The sequence below is a fragment of the Helicoverpa armigera genome, chromosome 2 (assembly GCF_030705265.1).
Source record: "Helicoverpa armigera isolate CAAS_96S chromosome 2, ASM3070526v1, whole genome shotgun sequence".
In the NCBI taxonomy this organism is placed as follows: Eukaryota; Metazoa; Arthropoda; class Insecta; order Lepidoptera; family Noctuidae; genus Helicoverpa; species Helicoverpa armigera.
Genome location: NC_087121.1, coordinates 7358667 through 7383064, shown reverse-complemented (window position 1 = coordinate 7383064; position 24398 = coordinate 7358667). Strand labels below are relative to the sequence as shown.

General features: G+C 36.9%; 1 long non-coding RNA gene across 2 annotated transcripts; it reads left to right on the top strand.

The window, feature by feature from the left end:
• Positions 1 to 1176: 1176 nt before the first annotated feature.
• On the top strand, positions 1177 to 7867 carry LOC110377218 (uncharacterized). 2 transcript variants are annotated; one of them, XR_002429596.3, is made up of 5 exons: positions 1177 to 1370; positions 3690 to 3830; positions 4400 to 4510; positions 5263 to 5376; positions 6093 to 7867. It is a non-coding gene; the product is annotated as an uncharacterized LOC110377218 (long non-coding RNA). The 2 variants fall into 2 exon arrangements; XR_002429595.3 differs by having other exon boundaries at positions 3703 to 3830; positions 6093 to 7862.
• Positions 7868 to 24398: the final 16531 nt, after the last annotated feature.

The following is a 24398-nucleotide window of genomic DNA, read 5'->3' as shown; positions in this document are numbered from 1 at the left end:
GCGATGCAAATACTCACGGAATTAAACACATAACAAATGTTAATGATGCGGAAAAGAGGCGATTTACCTAATTCCTAAGGTATTCAATTGCAACTGCAACGGAGTAGGCAAATACAGACACCATTACGGCAACAGTTATTTTAATCGTCTAGTTCAATGGTTCGAACGTAGCAGCTCGTTGTGGAGCCTTGAAAACAGCGGGTAATAAGTTAATTAGTATTCATGAATAATATTTTAATAGTTGAAGATAAAAGAAATGGTATTGATTGAAATTCTTGCCAGTCAGGGAGCTTTCGGAGGTAGCTTGCTTCATATAAGCGCTCTTATATTTACGTGCTCTGTTAAATCACAATCTGTATTGTAGTGACATTTTTAGTATTTCGCTTGGAAAATGTGGAATGTAGCGACACAAATAACTCACAAAGCACGAGTACCTATACATTTTCGTTTAACTGCTATAAACTTGAGTTGCTTTTGTCGCTCTATTAGGTATAATATGTACAATATGGATGGACACTTACAGCGCTTTCGCATTAGCGGACTCGTTACGCGCGACACATTCAGAGCGGCAAAATACCTGTCGCGTCGTGTCATGTTATCGTTTCAACCGATAAGTGTCAATTGTTGTCCGCCCGTACGATCTGTGCATCAAAACCGAGCGGAAAAGTTAGTGCGAAAGCGCTGCTACGTGACATTTGCTTTCCATTTGCAACTCAGACATTCATTGACAGATTACTCCGTTTGACTTATAAGACAAGAATGTTCCCTCCGATTTCCCCCTCTAACTTCGTGGCCTAACCGTTTAAGTTGGCTCATGAATATTGAACGAGCAGGCCCGCCTTTCACGCTCGCACTTTTCCGCTCTCCGCACACCACATTAACACCACACTATTACCACAAAAAGTCGATTTGTAAACTGAAATCAATGGACTTTATTCCCGACCTGACCTTTCTTTGTACGTTTAAACATAATTTTTGGCTCGAAACTCCAACTTTTTGATTGTGGTTATGGGAACGGGTTATATTTGTAGCTAGGTATTTTTCTTGAGCTTTTCTTTTCTTTATCTGAGGTTTTGCACTGAAACAGTAAAGACAGACCTTTTTATCTTTGATTAGGCAACATTTTTTCTTAGCGGCAAAAACAATAAAGTAATAATTGACACATGGATGTCACACGTCATCCGCATTCAGGGAATCTCGAAAAGATATTGTCCGTTTTCCCCATAAAAAGTTGAATGGAGTGTAACATGTATTTCCATTCATAACTACATTTTATTTAAGCTAAGTGCTTGTTTAAAAGGGGCCAATTTGCCCACATGTCGACAAAATATGCCACCACCGGTGAGAACAGATAGTACAAGGAAATGGAAGTAAGTAGATTTCAATAATTTTCGTTTTTGGCTTCTTATTCATCATTACAGGGTCAGTCAGGGCCATTGAATAAGATAGACTAGAATGTACAATCTAGATAAAAAACTCAATGGCAGTTCGCAACTATATTCCGGGCACAAGTTCATGTTGCTCATACACCTCTGCCATGCCTCCACCCGCCGATACCTGCGGTTTCTACAACTGGCAATGGTAATGTCCCGTGACGACAAAAAGTTTGACATTAGCAATACAGATTTCTGAGTGGGTCACGGGTAGTCAGAAGCCAGTAAGTCCACGGAGGAGAAAAGACTAGCGGAGATTCCCTAACGCAGGTAGGTCACGCGCCTTCAGGTAGGTCAAATACGTCACGACTACGTCACGGCAGGCGTGGCTGGACACCGCCCATATACCGTCCTTCACATCTAACTGACATCTTGTCATAGTTGTATTTTTACCACAATTTCAATAGATTTTATTTGTTACTCGATTAAAACGATGAAATGCGCTATCATTAATTGTAGAAATTGCTCAGGATCAAAACTCAAACATACCATAGGATAACATTTCACGTGTAATTAATATTTTTAACTTTAAAACATATTTTTTGCTAGAGACATCTGTCGTCGAATAGCTGCATTTCTAGAACCTCTAAGTGAATTTGTATTATTTTCGTATGAATCTTGAATCAATGTAATTATTGGTACCAATTTTGCCTTAAAAGCAGCTTCATTTTTCCTTGCATCCTACAAGTTTTTTAATAGATTATTTACAAACCAAAACATATGATATATTATCACGAAAATTTAAAATTATAAAAACACCATCTTTCGGTAAGTAGTCGACTTACGTATATTTCATCAAGACAGAGAGCCGTTACAAAATTAAGTGCTACCAGACATCGAAAATTCAATCACCCATAAAAAAGGTCTTATTTAAAAAATCTGCAATTATCTTAAAATTAATTATAACTCTAACTTTACATGTAATAAGATCTAAGACTACATTTTATAAAAACAGTATTTTTGCAATGGCTCTAAAAATTTATAACAAATATAAGATGTGACGAAAATTAGCGTAGATTTATTTATATTCATCATCAGTAATGTTTTACATAAGTAGGTATATCTCTCTTGCCGTACATAGTTTTTGAATGTACCTTTACTTAGAGCAATATCCGACTCACATAAAGTCACATAAAGTGGATACGCCGTTATGATACAGTTGTGAAAACTCTAATTTGATAAACACTGTCCCTATAATTTTAATTCCCATTTTTCTTGGTGAATTTCGTAATATGGCAACATCGAAAATAACAACAGTTATCGCAGCACGGTTCTAGAACAAATAGAACGAATTTTCGTGCTTGTGATGCCATAGTGGCTAGTAGATGAACTAACACAATGACATAAGTTGATACTGAAATTACACCATGGGGGTATTTTAGACCCGTGGTGAATAAAAATGATTTTTCATCGAGTCTCCGTTTAATGATTCCTAGTAGAAAGAATTATACCTATTTCATTTCTGGGGGAGTAAATAAATTGTTGTGGGGCCAGTTCTGTGCACAAAATAATACTTATATAACAATTAATTTTCTAACTTTTTTATCTCTCTCTTTTTCTTCGTTCATTTCAAATGAATGCTTCTTCAAACTTTCTAATTCAATTACTATTTTTAAAGAATTATTAATTTTGAGTATTTACTTTACTTTTGAGTATGCCGCTAGTGGTCGATGTTAGTTTAGGGTTTGATTTTAATTATCCTATTCCACGCTAGATGGATTTACAAAAAATGGGTGGTTTCCCATAAAAGGCGTTTAAGGGTGTAGCACGGGTGGAGCCAGTAACGTTCCTCGTCCCCCGCTCACCCGAATTTTGGCGCGCTGCTTTGTTAGGAGATTTTACGTTAGGGCACCTCCGCTAGTCTTTTCTCCTCCGTGAGTAAGTCTGACACCAGTCTAACCAAGGGGTATCGGGTTGCCCGGGTTACTGGGTTGAGGAGGTCAGATAGGCAGTCGCTTCTTGTAAAGCACTGGTACTCAGCTGAATCCGGTTAGACTGGAAGCCGACCCCAACATGATTGGGAAAAAGGCTCGGAGGATGATGATTTCTGAGTGGGTCATAAATCAGCCTAGAGTCATGTAGGTATTTGTCGGTTTATATCCGTCAGGTTCATTTAAAAAAACTGACACCCCGCTATCCCTGAAGATTAAGCTGGCAGCTCACACGAAGAGAAATTTAAGATTGTATGATGACAACCAGTATAAATAATTAGGACTTCATCACATTTCTTTAAATATTTCTTTAATTCACATTCAGGTTTTGTCTACAGCAAATGGATGATTATCTTCTTTATAGTTGGAGGAATGTTCTTCTTAGTTGGTGTGTACTTTACTGCAAAAAAGAAAAAAGAAACGTGGACAATGTAGTAACGAGTTTATGGCTAATTAAGAAATCCTGGTGAGGATAATTGGAATCAAGTCTGAACCTGACAAAAAGGGTTAAATAGACAAATATAAGTAATAAACATAGTTGGGACTTTAAAATATCAGAAGTATTATATAACCACTTCATATTTACCAAATAAAATGTTACTTCAAATACTTATCTACCCAGACAACAAAAATATTACTTTATCAAGTTCTGTAGGGAATAAAACTTTCTTAACAAAGTCATGATACATTTTATTTTAAGACTTGCGTGACGTGTCGATATCACAAGAACTTGTAATGTCTCGATTTGTGAATGTAATGTCCCAAATAAGCTAAATTACAAAGACATTATCATGATCATAGTACTGATTTCCCAAAGGACCGATTAGGAGTCACCTTTGTCCAGAGACACTTCAATAATTTAACCAAAACATAAGTACATAATTTTAATTAAACATTTATAGGTATCAAAAACTAATCAAAAACCCATTTTTTTACTTCAATCCTATCAATTCAGCTGCAATATTTTTTTGAATGAAACTCATATCACTTTCATATTTTTCTTCAATAGAATAAATCAATGATATAATTTTTCAGGAGTTATTGGAATAATGTGCGGTCTTAAAATGAATCGAAATAATGAATTGGAAGGACAGTCTTGGATCTTATTAGGAGTGTTAAGTTGCCTACTTGGGGTTACTTTATCAGGTAAGACTTACTAAAGAGGTAATAGTTTTTCAACAAGGCTAATATTTATAGTTTCTTGTTATATTTTCTGATAGGTGTAGTGCTCTCGAGTCTTTAATGATTTATAGTCAATACTTTGTTGTTCAAAGTCTTCAGACGCTACGTCTTGAAAAACTTAGCTTTAGTCATATATTTATGTGGCCGCCAGACAAATTGAGTTAAGGGCTCTCTAGAAAACTTTATAACTACACTTTGGGTTAAGAGGAATTATAGCTTCAAGAGAGAAACTGGTACGACAATTTTATTTTATATCATATTAAGGGCTATCAAAACACGAATATCAACCAAGATTTCTGAAGTTAAAAACAATGATTTCCTTTTCAAATTATAAGACTTACTTTCGCCGCTTCGTCTCCGTGGGGAGTCACAAAAACATTTTGTTGAAAGTTGCTCATTTTTTGAGGATTCGCAGCACAATGACCGTCGTTTAGCTAAACAATGAGGCACACTAACAATAAATGTTTCGGCCCAGCAGACAATGTTTTGATACTAAGTTTTCCTGCTATATTTAGAGTTTGTATTGATATTGACAACCTAAAATAATATCCTGATATTATTTAACCTAATAACAAAAAGAACAAGAATAGAAAAAATATTTATATAACATGTTATATAAATATTTTTTCTATTCTTAACACAACAAAAAAAAATACTATTAGAGCCTTCAGCCACAAATCTTTGTTATCATACTTTTTTTATTGTATTATTTCCAGGCAGCGTGTCTGGTTATCATACTCTAATGCGATACCGTCGAGATCTGAGAGCCACAAATCTTGGGTAGCCATGGAGACATCTTATGGTAGCCATCAAACCAGTGAAGTTGATATGTAGGTATATTATATTTATTTGATATTTTGACTAATAGTCGTGTTCTTAACTTGATAAAGGTACCTAATCAACAAATATTTTTATGCTTTTAATTTTTTTACAAGACTTTCTGGTATGCTTTTTAAAAAAAACCCTATGAAAACATATTGACTTGCAATCTACGCTAGCCTGCTCCTGGATACCAAATTGACAGCTTTTCCGGTACACTACACTTAGGTACACTTTCCAAAAAAATCTTTCAGAAAAACCTTGCTCTGACAATAACGAACGCAAAAAATACCAGCTTTTCCTCTTTTTCAAGAGGTAGTATTTTACATGCTACGATTGACTTCAGCTTGAGATACTTTTCATGAAAAGCACAAATACGTACATAATAGGAATAAAGTGATATACGTTCAAATAAAAATGGTTTAAATATTGACCATACAAAAATATTTTACACACGAAATCTGAAAATTACCGACAGAAATTGTCTACTTAAGGTCAATTCTACTTTGGTGAATTAACTTGAAGGAAATACGCTTACAATTTGTATTCGACGGTAAGCGCCATTCGCAATCAGCAAAGCTTGTTTCTGTACTCCGAATACGCTTGTTTGTCGAACCATGAAGCATATTGTTATAAAAGATTCGATATTTTGCTCACCATGTGTGTATTTCTGTTATATTGTCGGGACGTTTTAAGTTGTACGCCGTAAAGAATATTTGCGTTGCAGGAACGCGAGGCGATTTAGAAAAATGTTGGTACATTTTTTGGGGTGCTACAATACGAAATCACTTCCTTGTTTGCTTCACGAAGTTACAAAAATGCGAAGCATTTTTTTGGAATATTATGGAATGTAAATTAAGTCACGATGCCACGTTTTTGTGACGGCCACACGAGTCATATCCAACAGGAAAGAAGTGATAAGTATGTTCCTTCTATCTGTATAATCTTGAACGTTTTGCGCGCAATGTAATGTAATTCTTTTATTTATACACCTGTTATAATTCTGAGCTCGAATTACGTTCAGGTATATACATAAAATATGACTATGAGTATGTTTTCAAAATTGTTTTTATTTGTAACACTGTCTATTCGATCACTGTCTGGATAAGCACTTTGAATGTATTTGGAACTGATTTTATCGATACCTGGATCCAATAACTATTCAAATAGACGTAGTAATAGAACATGCGTGTATCTATTTTTCCTATAATCCTCTGGTTGATAACCTAACTTGCCTACGTGTACGAGTTGCGTGCTAACAACTATTGATTCAACTGAAACTCTACGTGTATATTCTACAAAATGTAAACCAATATATCTTCACAAAACGCTTCCTATTTTAAAACTTAACATAGCATCGTTATTTATTGCAGCTACGGCACTAGATCGATAGCTTATTTTCTCGTTCGCAGTACTACGACAATAAAGGTCTGTGTAGGTAAATGTGTTACTAACATTGATTGATGTTCTGTCGTTCATCTCCCATCCCGCGGTTGTTATAGACACAACCGCTTTTAACGTACAGCGAAGGTAATTAGCTAACACCTCCGCTGAATGATTGATAGTTGGAGCTCACCCATTATTTATTAAAGTTACGCGTTGACTTGTATGAATATACACCTGTCGATACCTATTCATCACGTGCTACATACAATATGTAGGCGAGGATTCTGTGTATGCAAAGGGAAACTTCGTTTTATTAGCAATTCCAGTGTAAACGGCTTATGTGATTGATATTAAATGCACACGTTGAAATCCTGTCGATTTTCCTGTTCGCGGAATAGTTTTTACGTTGGAAGGTTGTATTTTTTTATTGTGTTGGGAAGTCCACTGTCCTGAGTTTCAACCGTCCATTATGCACGAGTGTTTGCTCTATGCTGTAAAAAGTATGAACTCGGCTATTTATTAAATACTGTTTCTACCAGTACCTACGTGTCATTAAGGACTGGGAGTATGTAGTCTGTTGTTTTTCGATTCAACTTTTACCGTACGGGTTTTTATAAATAAAAATTCCGCGTAGGTGTGTTGGCTCGAGAGGGTCGGAAAATTTGAAGGTTTTCTTCCACAAAACAAAAAAGGAGCTAACTGGAAGAACTCGTAGAAATGTAAACAGAATTATTTAGAACCACAAAATTTGAGACTTTACCTTGTAGGCGTTACAACAAAAAGTAAACACACCTAATGGTGTTGGAAGCACGTCTTAGAGCGACAGGCATTCCAACTGTCGTTGCCTAAACAAGACTCGTATATTAAGCCTGGGGATAACACAGGTAAAACAGACTACTCTAAAAGTCAGACAAGCGAATAAAACAGTGAGAAGTACGGCACTCGTCTAGTTTCCGTACGTTGTTATTGGGTTTTGGTCCTTTTTGCCCGGCAAGGTGTTAGCTGATGCAGAGTTAGGGTTAAATGTACGGACGTGGGTTTTAAACCGGTTGTGGGTTTAAGTTAACTCTTCTGTTGACGGAAAAGAATCCTCTCGCGAACTTTAAATGGGATTTTACTTTTTACAATAAACTACAGTATTTTTATTCTAGAACCACGAGACAAGAATTTCTATTCAGCGAGTTTTTCTAAAACATTATGCATAACAAAAGCAAATGTATAAATATTTTATACAGCTATATTCAGGTATGCTTTTATGCCCTATTGTGTTCCGTTGTGTGTAAAATAAAATGCTTTTGATAAATAATTATTCCATCAGGCAACTTTTTTCACTATTACATCTTTGGCGATGCAATTTCCACGAAAAGTAACAAAGAAAAATATTCCAAGAATATTCGTTTAGGAGTGCTTTCCCTCTGGTGTAGTCCAGTGATCTTCTACGTTGAAATAAAAGATTCAAATGGGCGTTCTGAGAAAAGGGATACTGCATAGTATTCCAGATCAATGATGTACTTGTCAAGTGGATAAGGTGAAACGTGGTTTCAGCGATCACGATACCGCAAAGTGAAGTGGTCAAGACAATTCCTTTGTCGGCTCACTGAAGTGCAAGCCATACATAGTACTGATATAATTACTTCACACGACACACAGTCGTCTTTCAGCACGAATGAACGATTGCTTGACTGATCAGTCAATTCGCCTCGGTCGGCCGGCCGGAGTAATCGACTCACTATGCTATGAGTGACCACTGGCTAGTGATCGTCTTAATAGTTCCGTCTCTATTCATATTACCATTGTCTGACTTTGTACTATTGTTTATGTGATTGTAGCTTTTAATATGCAAGCATATATTCTATAGCTTGTATACGTGATTACAGGAGTAGGTACATCGCTATGTTCATTATTAATTAATGTATTTGTTGTAGGTAATTATCTGTTTAATACCTCTGTGAGTAGTACTTAATCAGTCATAGCCGTCCACTGCTCAACGTAGACCAATATTAAAATTGATACTTTAACAGACTTCGACAGCTAAGAGCAGGGAAAGATTTGTGCCCGATTGACGGCATCAAAGCTACTAAATAAGTCATTTGCCTCACTGGTGTAACATTGTACACTGGTGGTATACCAACCGCTTGAAGGAAAACAAGCGAGATGCTATGTTCACTTTCAGCACACCATTCTTATTGTGAACAAAGCTGCTCTGTTTTGCTTTGGCTGCGAATCATTACGGTCGGCTGGTACAACGCTTTGTTGTTCCCTGGTTCAACGAACTATCCTCAATGTATTTTGGCCAGTGGAATCTCAATTCTGCATTCAAGTGCGCAACACTGCACGGGACGTAGCTTTGAAATAGATTTTGGGTTTGATAATTAATATTGGACAGCTAAGGTAGGATTGTGACATTTTCGCTGATTACGAATATTGAGCCAAATTCCGAAATTCCCACACACATAAGTACTCATTCGTCAAATAAATAGATATACTTAGTGATAATCTCAGAAGAAAATTTTTATCACAAAGACCTTGCACTCATATTACTTAGTTTGAAATCAATATTGAGAGAATATGCATGATATATGAATCACATGTTTTATTTACCCTCATGTGAAAGTCACAAATGCAAATTATAAAGGCAGTGGAATCAGTCATGAACTTTATTATAAACATGTATATCCTCGTATTTATATGTATAAAGGGGCTCGTAGTCCACTCTGCATAGTTTGTCTTACTCCTTCTTAAGCCTCTTAAAGCTGCAATGTAGTAAGTAGGTTATGTACTGTTAGCAGCTGTGCTAATAATGTGCTCGGTGGAGCTAAGAGATTTGACACGTCCACTCATTCATTTCAAAATGCAACTTGCATTATGTAAGCTGTAAACTTTGTTTTTACAACAACTCCCGCTAATGGACGTTTGAAAAACTACTTAATGGCATTTGAAATACAGTTTAGTTTGTTTGCAAGTTAATTTTAAACGTTATTATGTAGTTGTACTGGACCATTGATCTGAGAGTCGGTCGATGGATGAGTTACCCACACGTCTCGTAAATAATGTCAAACAGTGGCTAACCAGTTATGAAACAAATGACAATCATTACATCAGTTGCAGTTACGCTGGATCTAATCGAGTTGGTTTGGCCAATGGTAGCGAATATTCCGCTAAATACCTACCTATGTATGTTCCATGTATAGAAATAAATCGTTATTGATTAATGTAACATGAATAAAGAGCTCAAATATATATTAAGGACTTATGAAAAATAAATGATATTATATCGTTATAAGCCTCGCTTCCTAGATAGTTGAACAACCTCTAACCTTTCGTAAAATAAACAACTTTTTATGGAACAGTTTTTTAGACTTTTATTTTTTTCTATACCGCGCAGTATACTATTGTCACGCAAAACATGATTTAGCGCTAATCGTTAATAAACTCAGTCACCAATGACGGGTACGTTTACGTGAAAAAACAACAAAAAAAGTAGGAAAAACATCCTTTCATCCAAACAAACAACGCTTTATCCCGAGTTATTGTGTGTAGTAAAGCCGCGGTAAGCAGTGGTCATACCGGCCGTGTTCGGTAATTACCGCAGGCTGCAATCAGCCGCCTATCTGCCCCAGGCCTTACGCCCAACCTCCCAACATTCGGCTAGAAATTCACACGTGAATGATTCAAGTTAAACGGTGAAAACACCAAACAAAAGTTTTGCTTTTCGCCATTTGAAAAGCTTTTCATGTTAATTTGCATGGGGAGTGGGGAACGGGATTAAATGTTGTTTTGTTAGTGGAAATGTTTCGAATTAGGGCAGTTTTATTTTTAGTTGACTGACAACCTTGAGTAAACTGATAGCTCTATCTTCTGGTCGATATTAGGGCGGACTACACGCTCGGAAATACGAACTATTACGAAAACCAAGGGAAATTAAAATTTGAAGTACCTATAATAAGTTGGAGGAGTTTGCTTGAAACTAATATTTGTTACGTCGAAATTGAGTATAGTTAATTATAGATATTTATCAAGTCTTCTCTCAAGATCTGGACATTACACAGAACAATTTACAGAATTTCTAATATCTATCTAAAATAAAAGCATTTTGCTTTCAGTATCTTATTGTATGAAAAACTTACATAACAAAATAATAAATTTTGATCTCCATCCAATTATCTGGTACACATGTTTGAGCATAATTTAGTACACACCCATACAGATTTATGCGTGTAGCCTACCACAACAGCTACATATCACCAAGACATTTACATTTATTAATCACCCAACAATTTGTTCTCTCCAATTTTCTTGAGCTCAGAACTAAAACAGCGTAACTTAATCCCATTAGTGTACCTGATAGGCTCTTATGGCAGTTACATTGTTTTCAATTATGATTCGAGCTTACGTTGCGTGAATTAATTGCGTCAGTGTTCGAGGTGACAGGAGAGACAGTGCCGACACAGAATGTGTTTAAACGGTATTGTCCCACTAACAAGTTTCACAAATTAATCGGATTTAGCACTATGTATCATGTCCTTCCGGCGGCCGGAAGCCTTTTGATCTACTGCATGTGCTCTTCTCTGTAATTGCACATAAGCACATAACAACTGTTGTCAACACATGTACCAAACATTTAAACGAATTAACTATTTTAACGAAGCGCCGAATAGCCATATTTTTTTCCTAAACGATTTTATGTTTGTAAATATTTCAAACGTTGTTTGCGTTATGGGCGAGTTCAATATTTTGACATAATAAATTCATAAAAGCTAGTTTGATTTATTCAAATGTTTCATTGCTATATCGTATTTTATTTTAAAATTCTGAACACGCGTAGAAGATGTACGTAGCTACAAATCGTTTTATACGACATGAGTTATGTTAAACACCTTTCAGACGAGTAGATAGAATCGAGTGACTAAGCGTTGTCCCTCGCACTTCGAGACCAATATGTTTCGGAAGACGGGCCCGAGATCTATAACAATACAATAAATTGTTTGTATTGGGGCGGCGCCGGGTGCGCGTAATGTGCGTGAGACCGCCAACTTTATATCAACACCACGAGGAGGTGAAAAACGTCCCTCTCGTAACTCGAAAGGCAATAAGCAACACGCCATAAAAACCGGTGTCTCAGCTCGACGTGTAATCCGCCCCGAGGCTACTCTACAACTTTCTCACCAAACAACATATTGCTTTGAACATTTACAAGTGCTAATAGAAAAAGATCATCTTTATCCCTTTACACGGAAAAAATATAATATTATTTTTATGAAAAGGTGCGCCCATAAAAATGTGTAAGAAAGTAGCGAATTGTGGCGTTTATACTGTAAGTAAAAGACTGCGTATATTTTTATTACGTACTATAAGCATGGTACTTATTTCTAAGCAAATATTTACTCGCATATGTATTCTAACAGGACAACCCTTAAAATTCAGTGCTTTTTTATTCAACCATTTTTGTTCAGTAAAACTGTGCTAGCCAGTTACTAGCTTACCTACTCTTTTAAAATAAAAGCCGAAGCTTGTCTGTTGTCAATAGTGATAAAGTACTCCTTTAATGAGAAACTATCGCCTTTTTAGTGGAAAAATGCAATAGGTATCTAAAATTCTAAACGTCTGGCATAACTGTGTTGGACCACAAAAACGTTGCGATAGACCAATATATCACTGAAACACACCTGAACAGTAATAACGGAGAATAATAGCAATTGTTTCGCGCCGGTTTTTATGGGGTCTTCATTTCATTTGGGTTGCCAATATTTGGCACTGGGCATGTTATTTACCTTATATCACGCGTATATTGGGGTATTGTCTACATTTTTGTGTTTATAAAGGTAAATAGGGTTCTAAGCAATAAAGTCGGTTGGTAGATATTTTATTAGAACTACGGAGGCACAATAGCAGTTATCGGTGCTGTTGATGTTTGTTAGAGGCTGTCGGTTTTCTAGATCGTGTGTGTAATTCCCTAAGGTTCAGACCGGGGTTTGGTGTAGCACATTCGTGTCTGTTAATTAACTGTGGGCGATGTCCTAAACCTAGCATTACGTCGCATGCGATGGGGGTGAACTGACAGCCAATATTGGTCTTTGTGAAAAACGGGAGTTCCTGCAGCGTTAAACGTCCAGGACGTTGGCAGTTTACAATTTCGTAGCAACTGTAGGATGAAATACTGTAGTGCAAGATTGTGTTACTGTTGCTTGTATAGTAACAAGACACATACAATATTAAAAGGTGTTATGATGGTAATGACATTCTAGTGTTATGCTAACTAAGCTTTTTTCAATAGGTCAGAGTTAGGCTGAATTTGTTTCGGTGTTTCGAAGGTAAAAAGGAAAAACTGTACTAGGTACATAGAGTGTACATAGGGGGGTGTCGCAGTGGCCTAGTGGGCAAAGAACCAACCTCTCAAGTATGAGGGCGCGGGTTCAATTCCACGTATTAGTATAATTACAGATAATAGTATATTATAGATATTAGTATAGATTGATTATTTATCATGTAGTTAATTTTAGTTGCAATATATACCTCTTTACTTTTCACCTCAAAAATCAATGGCATTCAAATTAATAAATACATCCAAGCTCGGTCCATTGAGGCTGAAACCTCCACTGAAATCTTTACGCACGATATGCACGGTGTTACACTTACTGTAATAACATGTTTCCTGCTCATCCTCAAGGGGCTGTGACCCTTCGCACTCGATTAATTTTTACAACTAGCCTGAGAAGGGATGCAGATGTCTGGATTGTTTTTTTTTTATAAAAAAATACGTATTTATTATTTTGAGGTGGTTTTCTGATCATGCATGGTAAATGCCGCCTCTTTCTTAGGACTCTGAGGAATCCCATAAGAGAGTCGCTCAAAGAATTATACATGGATTTGATAACTAGCAGCCAGATTCTTCATCAAAATTAAAAGCTAAAGGTAATGTCATAAAGTAAAATTAACGGTCAAATTCGTTTTATCTATTAGTTTTGCGTTAGACGTTAACCAGAACCACGAATATGTGGTTCGGATCCTCAGGGAGGAAGGTTCGAGATTCTGTAACATGCAGCGTAAGGGCAAGAAATCAAAGCTTTCGGAAGAGACATTAGGGCTTATGAAGAAACGACGTGAAAACCCGCCTGTCACTTCGTCAGCTAAGCGGGCTCTAAACCAAGAGATCAACAAGCACGTACGACGCGACCTCCGGTGCTCCAATACTCTTGCCATTGAAAGAGCAATTGAGCTGAATCGGGGGTCAAAGGTGTTCGTACAATCTCTTGGAAGAAGCCACTTGACGAAGCTGACCACAACAAGTGGAGAAGTCGTTTCTTCGGTGCCGGCAGTCCTTTCGGAAGTGGAAAATTTCTATAGCCGGTTATACGCATCGCATGCATCTCGACCTGATCCCGGAAATGAGGATTCTAGAGCCACATTAACACGCCATTTCACCGAAGACCTGCCAGAAGTCAGCAGTGGCGAAATCGAGATCGCTCTGAGACAGCTCAAAAATGGAAAAGCCCCTGGCGAGGATGGCATTACAACAGAGCTATTAAAGCAGGAGGAAACCCCTTACTGGGGGAGCTCCAGAAGCTTTTTAATGCCGTCCTGTTTGAAGGGAGAACTCCAGAGGCGTGGAGTAGGAGTGTTGTCGTCCTGTTCTTCAAAAAGGGAGACAAAACCCAGCTGAAGAACTATCGACCCATTTCCCTAAGGCACGTCTATAAGCTGTTCTCAAGAGTGATCACGAACCGACTTGCGCAAAGACTCGACGAATTCCAACCATCGGAGCAGGCTGGATTTCGGAGCGGATACGGCACCATAGACCACATCCACACAGTGCGGCAGATTATACAGAAGACCGAAGAGTATAATCAGCCCCTGTGTCTAGCATTTGTGGACTATGAGAAGGCCTTTGACTCGGTTGAAATCTGGTCTGTTCTGGAGTCCCTGCAGCGTTGTCAAGTAGATTGGCGATACATCCAAGTGATGAGATGTCTCTACGAAGCCGCTACAATGTCCGTCCAAGTACAGAATCAGCAAACAAGGCCCATACCGTTGCATCGAGGAGTGAGACAAGGGGATGTTATTTCCCGAAACTGTTCACTAATGCAATGGAGGATATGTTCAAGACGCTGAACTGGAAAGGACGCGGCATCAACATCAATGGTGAACACATCTCTCACTTGCGATTTGCTGACGATATCGTCATCATGGCGGAAACGCTGCAGGACCTACAACAGATGCTGAACGACCTGGCTGAATCTTCTCTACGCATTGGCCTACGGATGAACTTGGACAAAACCAAGGTCATGTTCAATGAACATGTTCTACCGGAACCGATTGCGATACACGGCGCCGTTCTCGAAGTTGTTCGGAAATATGTATACCTTGGGCAGACATTGCAGTTAGGTAGAAACAACTTTGAGGACGAGGTGAATAGGAGAATTCAGTTGGGTTGGGCTGCATTTGGGAAGCTACGTCGAGTCCTAACATCGTCGATCCCACAGTGCCTAAAGACAAAAGTCTTCAATCAGTGCGTCCTACCTGTCATGACTTACGGAGCCGAAACGTGGACACTGTCGGTACGGCTGGTTCACAAGTTTAAAGTCGCTCAGCGGGCTATGGAAAGGGCTATGCTCGGCATTTCTCTGAGGGATCGCATCAGAAATGAGGTAATCCTTCAGAGAACCAAGGTCATCGACATAGCCCACCGAATCAGCAAGCTGAAGTGGCAGTGGGCTGGCCATATTAGCCGAAGAACCGATAACCGTTGGGGTAAACGCGTTCTAGAGTGGAGACCACGCCTCGGCAAACGTAGTGTAGGACGTCCTCAGGCACGGTGGAGTGATGACTTGCGCAAGGCGGCTGGCAGGAGCTGGATGCGAGAAGCCGAAAATCGATCTCAGTGGCGTGCACTTGGAGAGGCCTATGTCCAGCAGTGGACTGCTATAGGCTGATGATGATTAGTTTTGCTGTTACTTAGCCTTGAAAAAACGAATTTGACCGTTACTTTTTTTACGCCTTTACTTTGGCTTTTACTTTTGATGAAGAAACTGGCTGTAATAGATGTATTGTAGATTTGTTAGGTTCATTAGGACACATACATTAGCCAAAGTTCTGCTGAACGTTGACACTGCGTGTGACTAAGCTGGTTATACACGAATACTTTATTAACAAAGACTATAATTACTAAACAGCTATATCCATTTTGCAATCAAGCTTTTCATCGATCCACAATGTAATCGAAAATTGAATTCTAAACAGATTAATAACCAGTATCATATTTGCTTAAAATTAGAGAAATTATGCGATAATGAATAGGTGTATAGGAATATTACGGTATAGGCATATTGCTGCCTACCCAGACGTAATTAATTTATTGAATGGCGCATTATGATAATCAATCGTATGCTCCTAATTGTGATCATATAAGCGTGACCAATAATTAGATAACAAGGCTATGTCAAACAGGTTCCGTTTATAATATTGAAAATACATATTTATTAATGAAATCTGCTCTAAATGATTTATGAAAATTTTCTTAAGTATCTACATTTATTTTGATCTTATTATTAATTTTGAAGCATAATCTTGATAAATAATATATTTTATTACATGGTTCCTAATACTCTTTTCAATAACTCTTTTTACAACAGTTTTCAATAATGACCTTTTTACTATGATACCGTCAAATCAATACCTATATGGTACTGATACGAATGAATTCGAAAACAAAAATGCACGTAGCTATTTAAATAAATAGCTGGAGAATGATGAAATTCGTTACTAGCCCGCATGTGTATAGATTTACATAGGCCAATACTAAACGATCGCCGATTGACATAGTTTCAGGACTGAGCCATTTCCACCGTATTTCAATCAACGTGAAAATAATCGACTGGTGAAAATGTATATTTGCAGTGCAACGTTTCATGTACAAAATTGTAGCGTTTATATAAAGCGATGTTGGTCACACTACTAGTTTACTCTTTTACTGTGTAATTTTCGCCAAAACGCCACCATAGTGGATTGTTACATAAATTGTGTTTCGAAATTTCAATTACAAACAAAAGAATCTTTTCTCCATAAATATAGCCTAACAACGTGTTTTAACAGATCACTACGTCGAGAAAGTTCAACAAGCCGGAAAGCGTCATCAGGACCCGAGAATACTCGTCTGTTTGTCAAAATTATTGAAATCATCGCCTCTCTCAATTCAATTACCAATTTGTGAGAAAAGCCAGCCAAGATTTTCACTCCCACTTACCGTTATTCTACGAATAAAGGGGTTTAACTACCATTTACTCTGTAAATAAAACGAGACAATTGTTATTTACCTTCAGAGTATCGCTAGGAAATACTCGGGAACATTTGCATAAAAGTGTTGTTTAAAAAATAATAAAAACAAACAACTCTTAATTTCGAATAATGGAATCCCCGAGGATCACACGGGCCTGCATAGCCTTTGATAACGCCAGCCCCGACACTCACAAATTTTATTTTCCATCTGTACCGCAAAACGTTCATTTAAAATTTAAAATCTTATTATGTTTTCTAACAAGCGCTCACACAAATCAGGTCAATTTATTCATTTATGTCTCACAAACATTGCAAGACGAACTGCGGCAATTTAATGGCAATCCCTCGGAAAATGTGGGTGAAATTAATCGTAACATTTGTAATGAGTTTGTCTGTCCATGTTTCAAGTAAGTTGAAAGTAATTTCGTCTCGATTCCCAGCTGACCGAGTGTTAACGTTTGTGAAATACTCTCGCATCCAACTGAGATGTTAATGCTTTCAACGCTGTTACCGAGCTTAGCTTTATAATTATTAAGTATCTACTTTTATCTCTTTTTTATGGGCCTCTAGATGTAATGAGATCTTTTCAAAAGCTGTGCAAGTACGTGCTTTTAACATGTTGATGCTCTTTAGAAATGTAATTATTGCTCATTAAATTATTAAGATTAAGCTCAGGTTGCTGTGGGGATAAACATTACATTAGACTTAGTAGGATTCCATAAATACATAAGAGTACACGTATTTTGAACGTACCTACACCACGAATTATGATTATTGTTACCTGCCGCCGTGCCAAGACAAATGAAAGTCCGGGTCTCAGCGTATTCTTAATCATCTTGTAAAAATATTATCTCTCCAAACGCAGGGTATTTGAACGTCTAATGAAAATCTCGTTTGAACGGAACTGTGTTGCGGTCAGGAAATTGAAAGGGTGGCCGGAAAACTTGATTTACAGCAAAGTGCCTGAGAAAAGGGATGTTTTATTATGAAAATTATCTTTGGGGACCCGAGAGGGCCGCTCGTCCGCGCTGCCCGTTGCTTTGTTATCACACATGAAATATAGAATCGATTAAAATTTGTTTATCTGGGCAAATTAAGTGTTCTTCAAGGGAGGTACTTGTATTATATTCTTATTGTTAATATTAATGCGAGCCTTAACAACAATGAAGGGAGCGTTAATAAGGTAATTTTATCTAAGTGTCATCACAACATTACATAATAGACTTAGGTGAGGTTTGTACACAAATGTTGGCTCTTAGGTTAATATTTAATCTGTATGGACTAGGTGTAATGTAAATATTTGCTATGAGACATAAAAATAATTAATCATATTAATATGTAGGAACTATTGTTTGTAAATATATCCATGAAAACAATTGTAGCTAATACTACTATGTGCTTCAGTCTGTATCGTACCTATATATTTCCTTATTAAATATGACATCATTTCTAAAATTGGTGGTATCTGAAAATACGATTAAAAATGTACCTAAAACCTTCGACCTAAAAACCTGCGAACTAATTTATGAACACGGTTTAAATAAAGGTTTATTTATTCGCGAAGACATTTGGCTGGGCTGCCTAACTAAGTTTAGCCTGTGCTGGCCCAGTTTATTTCCGCAGAAACTAATTGCTGGCGCCACGACTTTCTACACCTGTAATTGGTAATGTCAGGTGTCATAGTTTTCGTAAAGTTCCTGACTGTTAGCTCAAACACGCACTTGACTTTTTTGCACGAGCGACCTGTGACCTGAGTTTTTCAGTTATATCTTATCTTTATGTATGTACGTTTTGACTAAATTTGTAGCCAGGTGTATAAGCTTACTTCCTGCATCAAATAATTTAACACAGTCAGAGCTACAAGAATGGAATTTTCATAAAAAAGCTTATAATTAAATAATATACCATGCATTGCTCACTTATTAAAAAAAAATTACCAAAAGCTACTTCAATTTAACTTGTAGTGATGTAACCTTAATAGAAAACAACACAACGCACGTCTTGAATGTATATCTTACGCCGTCACACGAGGGATACAATAACTTCGTGGACTAAGGCCATTCTCGTCTGTTATGGCATGGGTTTCAAGGTATATAGGCACCGTAACATAAAGATCACCTCATTGTATTGGCATATTGCCAAACTCACCCTTTTTAGTGCTATAGAAGTGTTGTTCTACTGTCTTATATTGTTACTGTGTGTTGAAGGAAGAATAAGGGATGGGTTGATGAATAATTTTAATGGATTAATATCCTTAATAAATAATAATTTGACATTCTGTTTTGTGGGGATATTACGAACATGTTCCATGCATATTAATTACGTGTTGATAACGTTTTGATGAATGAGAAGGCACTCAATGCACTGACATGTCAAACTTTTTCCTATCGCGAGTATGGTTGTGTGGCAGTATGGGTCACATGCGTCTACTTCTGTGTCTCGGAATATAGTCACGGACCGCCATTGCTATTGCGGGAACTGTATTTATCTTATCGTTCTATCTGAGGTGACCCTGCTCGCCATAAGGGTCACATACTTGTTAAGATATGTCTATGTTTAGAAGTTTCTATTTTGTTCTGTACAAGAAGTCAAAATATATAATGATAATATAGTACACCCTTCACATTTAGGTTAGCACAGATAGGTATGTTGAAAAAATATTTCAGCAAAATGATTCGGGTTATTCGCATAAGATAAACTTACTTTTCAACAAACCAATTCATAACTGATCTTAACACCACATAAAAGTAAACCAATTTTCATTGTAAAGTCGACAACTGACCGTAGAAGGTCCGACATCGGTAATCTGAACGGCAAACTAATCCATCAGCATGATATTCAAATCTCCGGATCGTGCGGTGGCTAGGCGTCGGTACACAATCGACGGGGCTAGAGAAACTGCAACTTTATACTGGAAGAGGTTTGAGGGTCGAGACCAACAGGTCGGAAGCAGAACTGTGTCAAAAATACATTCAAACTACATATGATATTGGTCTTAAGTCTTACTACAAAATTTAACAGACGCAAGTCATGTGTTTAAGGCAAATCCTCCATACCATATGAGAGTGTAATTTTAAGGCTTCCCACGTCAGACTTTTTGTAGGACAGATAATTGGACCAATTTATTGTAGGACGTTCTTACAAGAATTTTCTGACTGGCATTTTTTGGGATGTGTGTGTTGCACTAGTGCTATCAGTGTGTTCTATTTTTCTCATACAGACATGCTTTAGATTATCGGACAGCATTGACGGGCAGCCTTAATGCGGAAAAGACATGCCAAAGGTATTTTATTCAATTGACCATATTCTTTGAAAAAAAAAGTTTAAAAACGATGTAAGGTTTTGAGAGCTGTTTAAGTTCTGCGGGTACTCATAATTCTGATCATTTCTTGCGATGACGTGACTCTTTTTGAAGAGTTCTTGACCTATTAATAGATAAGGACAATATTTTTAACAAAAATTCTTCGGAAAATGTCACCCATGGCCAAAATGTTTGCAGGTTTTGCGTATTTAATGTTACATATTGTATATTACTGACGAATCGATAGGAAAGTAAAACTAGGCATTTGGGCTCAATATTTGCAATCGCGCTAATAATAACGTACAAACGGATGTTTACCTGCAGTTGTCAACATCATCAGTACATCTAATATCCGTCCACTGTTTTGCATTCACTTCCTATTTAATACTATGATCCAAATGTATTCTCTTACCATAGCTGCATACATTAGCTAAATCAAAGCTTATTTACATGATTCGCTGAAACTTTGTGAACATTATGAGATTAAATAAATAAAAGGTTTAATGAGCTTTTCCAAGTATTTCAATGTAGCGTTTATTTATCTGGCTCCGTAATGTTTATTTGATTTCAACTTTTTGTTTGCGATGCATTTCTTCCCTGGCTTCATCAGCTCACGCTATTCTATTTCATATCACGATTTTCTTAGCTTGTTTTCCTCATAGCTGTCCCGAGAATGGACCGTAATGATATTTTGTATAAACCAAGTGGATATTTCTTGTATTTCTTTCAAAATAAAGACCCAAACCTCGGTATATTTCTAGTCGTAAAGTTGTTGTGACTGCATGCTACAATTATTATAAGTTTCAGAATTTCTGTGTTTATAATAGTGCCTTGGCTGCATACTAAAGTTTGACAAAAGCGCAGAATTCACAAAATTAAAAGTTTATTTTATGGCAGAATATGGAAAAGTTTATTTCATTCAAAAGTCTTAGTCATATTTAGATACCAAATTCATCTAAAGCTAAGATATAATTAAGCATTGAAAACGTAATATTCTAGATGAAGAGATGGACGTTTATTAACAACGAAAACCGTTGCAAGAGACTGGATTAATTAAGTCGGATAGAAGACGAAGACAATACGATACTTATATTACTCTATTCACAAAATCACTGTCTGAAACTATAGCAGGGTCCGTCACGGGGAATAAACTTGAATAAACCTAAGTTCAATGAACATTGTTTCTATTGTGAGGATATTTTATCGAGTAGTGGTGGTCGTACGACGAATTGAGCCTAAACCGATTGTCAGTCATTGTAGTGAATGCGTGGCCCTCAATCTACCCACATTGCGTCGTTAGTTGGCGCTAAGGCAACAAATAGCGCAACTTCACAGCCTACACGCTCCGAATTAATTATTAACACTGGGTTTCCTCACTACGTTTCCCTTCACTTTGTGTTAGCTCTAAGTATATGGAATAGAATACATAATGTATCACATTGACAGTTCATTCTTATTGGAAATCGTTCTATCTACTATAAAAAAACGTAAATAACCAACTGAATTAAATAAAGTTGAATCACAAATGTTTTCCAAAGTAGTTACAAGTACTTAAGAAAGCATGATTACTTATTCTTTTGACGAGAAGTAAAACAAGAATTTACATAAGTCAAACTAAGTTTACCCAACACTTGAAATTCAATTTTCTATCACACATTTTTACCTTCTTAATAAAACCACGACGAAACTTTTTATTTTACATTTAGTTCACAGTTGACCGACAGTCGACGCGATTATTGTCACTTTCTTTTTTTAGAAAAATCTTGAATACAATCAAAGTTTTCGGTCGGTCTAATGTGTACCTACTAAATATCTCATCATTATAATATGCGTTCTACCATCCATCTCCATATTGATTTATTCGCTCAAACAAACTATTGACCTGCTAAAAGTTTGCAATGTGCGGCAGCTTACATTTATCAACTGGAGCATTTTGACACACAAAACACAACATAGGATCTTATACCCACGAAAAAAAATACAATATTTCGCAACGCCTCTTAGTCAAAAGTAGCTGTTAATACAATGTCGTCCAAACGGCATATTTCATACAAAACAAGATACACTTAACCCTCAGTGTCGGGGTGTTTAGTGACACAGTACCTTAATCTACACTTCAAAGAGCTCACAAACTCACTCAGCCGAGCCTGACGTACGTATATTTATGGGGCCCCGGATAGGCGCTAGCTCAAATCGGTAGTGTTATTACATTGTAAATTACGCGTGACTAACTTGTGGGTTATTTTTTAATATTACTGCTGATTATCAGTAAGTTTTATCGAAATTGTGTAGCCTCTTTTGACGATCCAAAGAAAAGAGTAGATCTATAAATAGTTAATGTAAAAATATTTGCAATTAATTCGTGGCTATGTGTGATAAAATGTCATATGTAAGATAATAAAGTTACGATGCTTTACAATCCATAGTAGTCAGCAAATCCACGCTCTTAAATCGTAATTATTGAACACAAAATTAATAGTAGAAATCAGCTTCATTTGCTCTGATAGTCTTACTTCATTAAACTCATTCATTTTAATCGGTCGCAGACTTTTGTGACGTTTTTTTTCTTTTACATGATTGATAATGAAGAATTCCATATTCTCATATAACAGTGAAACAAATAAAGCTAATGGTTAACACCTAGTAACCCATATTTACTAAGCAATATCTCACCAAGCAATTCGTAGTATCGACACGACATGTTTCGGGGCATAACAAATGACCTCTGTTGCCACCGCTGAGAAGCAGCTTAACCCATGGAGTGGCTGACACTAAGCTCTAATATTAGTTATCCCTTCTTGCCTTTGATCTTACTACAGTAACACAAGTGTGACTTTCACAAAACTCTCAAACAAACTCGTGTCTTCTATACATTCTCCGTCCTGATAGTAGGATGTGATTTGTATACATTGCAAAATATCTATAAATAACTTTAATACAGTATTGATTATTATTGATTCTACTAATCTTAAATTACAATAGGTACTTGAAAACGAATTGCTCGTTCATGCAAAAAATTCACTAAAGCCTAGTTGACAAAGAGCCACACGTAGACCCGATCCATACAAAAGGACTGCCAACGTAAATATATCATTTGAAAACACTTCGAAGCCATAAAGGAACGTGATATTTGCGATTTATTAAAAAACAGATAATGTGTATCGGGCAGTAGTGACGTTTTTATTAGAGGCATAAAGGGCCAACGTCGGCGGCGACGCGCCATTATGTCCCATTCGCCCCATTGAGTGCTTAATGCAGGATAATGGACTCTCTCACTATTAATTTGGCCGCTTTTGGTACGAAAATACCATAAACAAGTGCTCCGTTTACCTTAACAACCTATAAGACATCGATTTATATTGTTCGTGCCAAATTGCTTCTAATGAACTGTAAACTCAACCGCCGAATGAAAACACCCAAGTTAGTCCGCCTGATATAAACAACGCTAAATTGCTTGTGATGTTTATTCAAAAACTAATTTAAACACTGTGCAAATATACAATGTAATTACAATAAATACCAGACCATCAGTTTAGTTAAGCTTTATTTATACAACACATTGACTTTGCGATGATTAATTTATAACACTGAAATATAAAAAGCCAGTGAAAATATGCGTTATTTTTATACGAAATCCGAGTTGTGTTCAGATGTACCCGCCATAGTCGTAAACCAAATAGCTTTACGAACATGAGCGTACTCAAATATTGGTTGAACGTGGTCTCAGGGACACCAACACAGATTTACTTCGCACTGCATTAGAAATATGGATCATAGCAGAAGTGAAGCCGAATTTAAATTGTCACGTCGTAAAATTTTCGAAGCTTATACAGTTCGTAAAATATTGCATAGAAGGAAACTTTAAAAAGTCTCCGACAGTAACCGTCTTCTCTCTCCGTTCGCGGCAGTAAAACGTCTGTAAGCATCTGCTCTGAATATCGTAAAACGTCTGAAAAAACACTTACTCTGTCATTTTGTGCTTGTGTAAAATTTTGAATAGCAGTTTGAAATAAAATATGGAAAGCAGTAATTTTCATTATACCGCGAAATCCCAAACCGGCAGTGACGATCGTT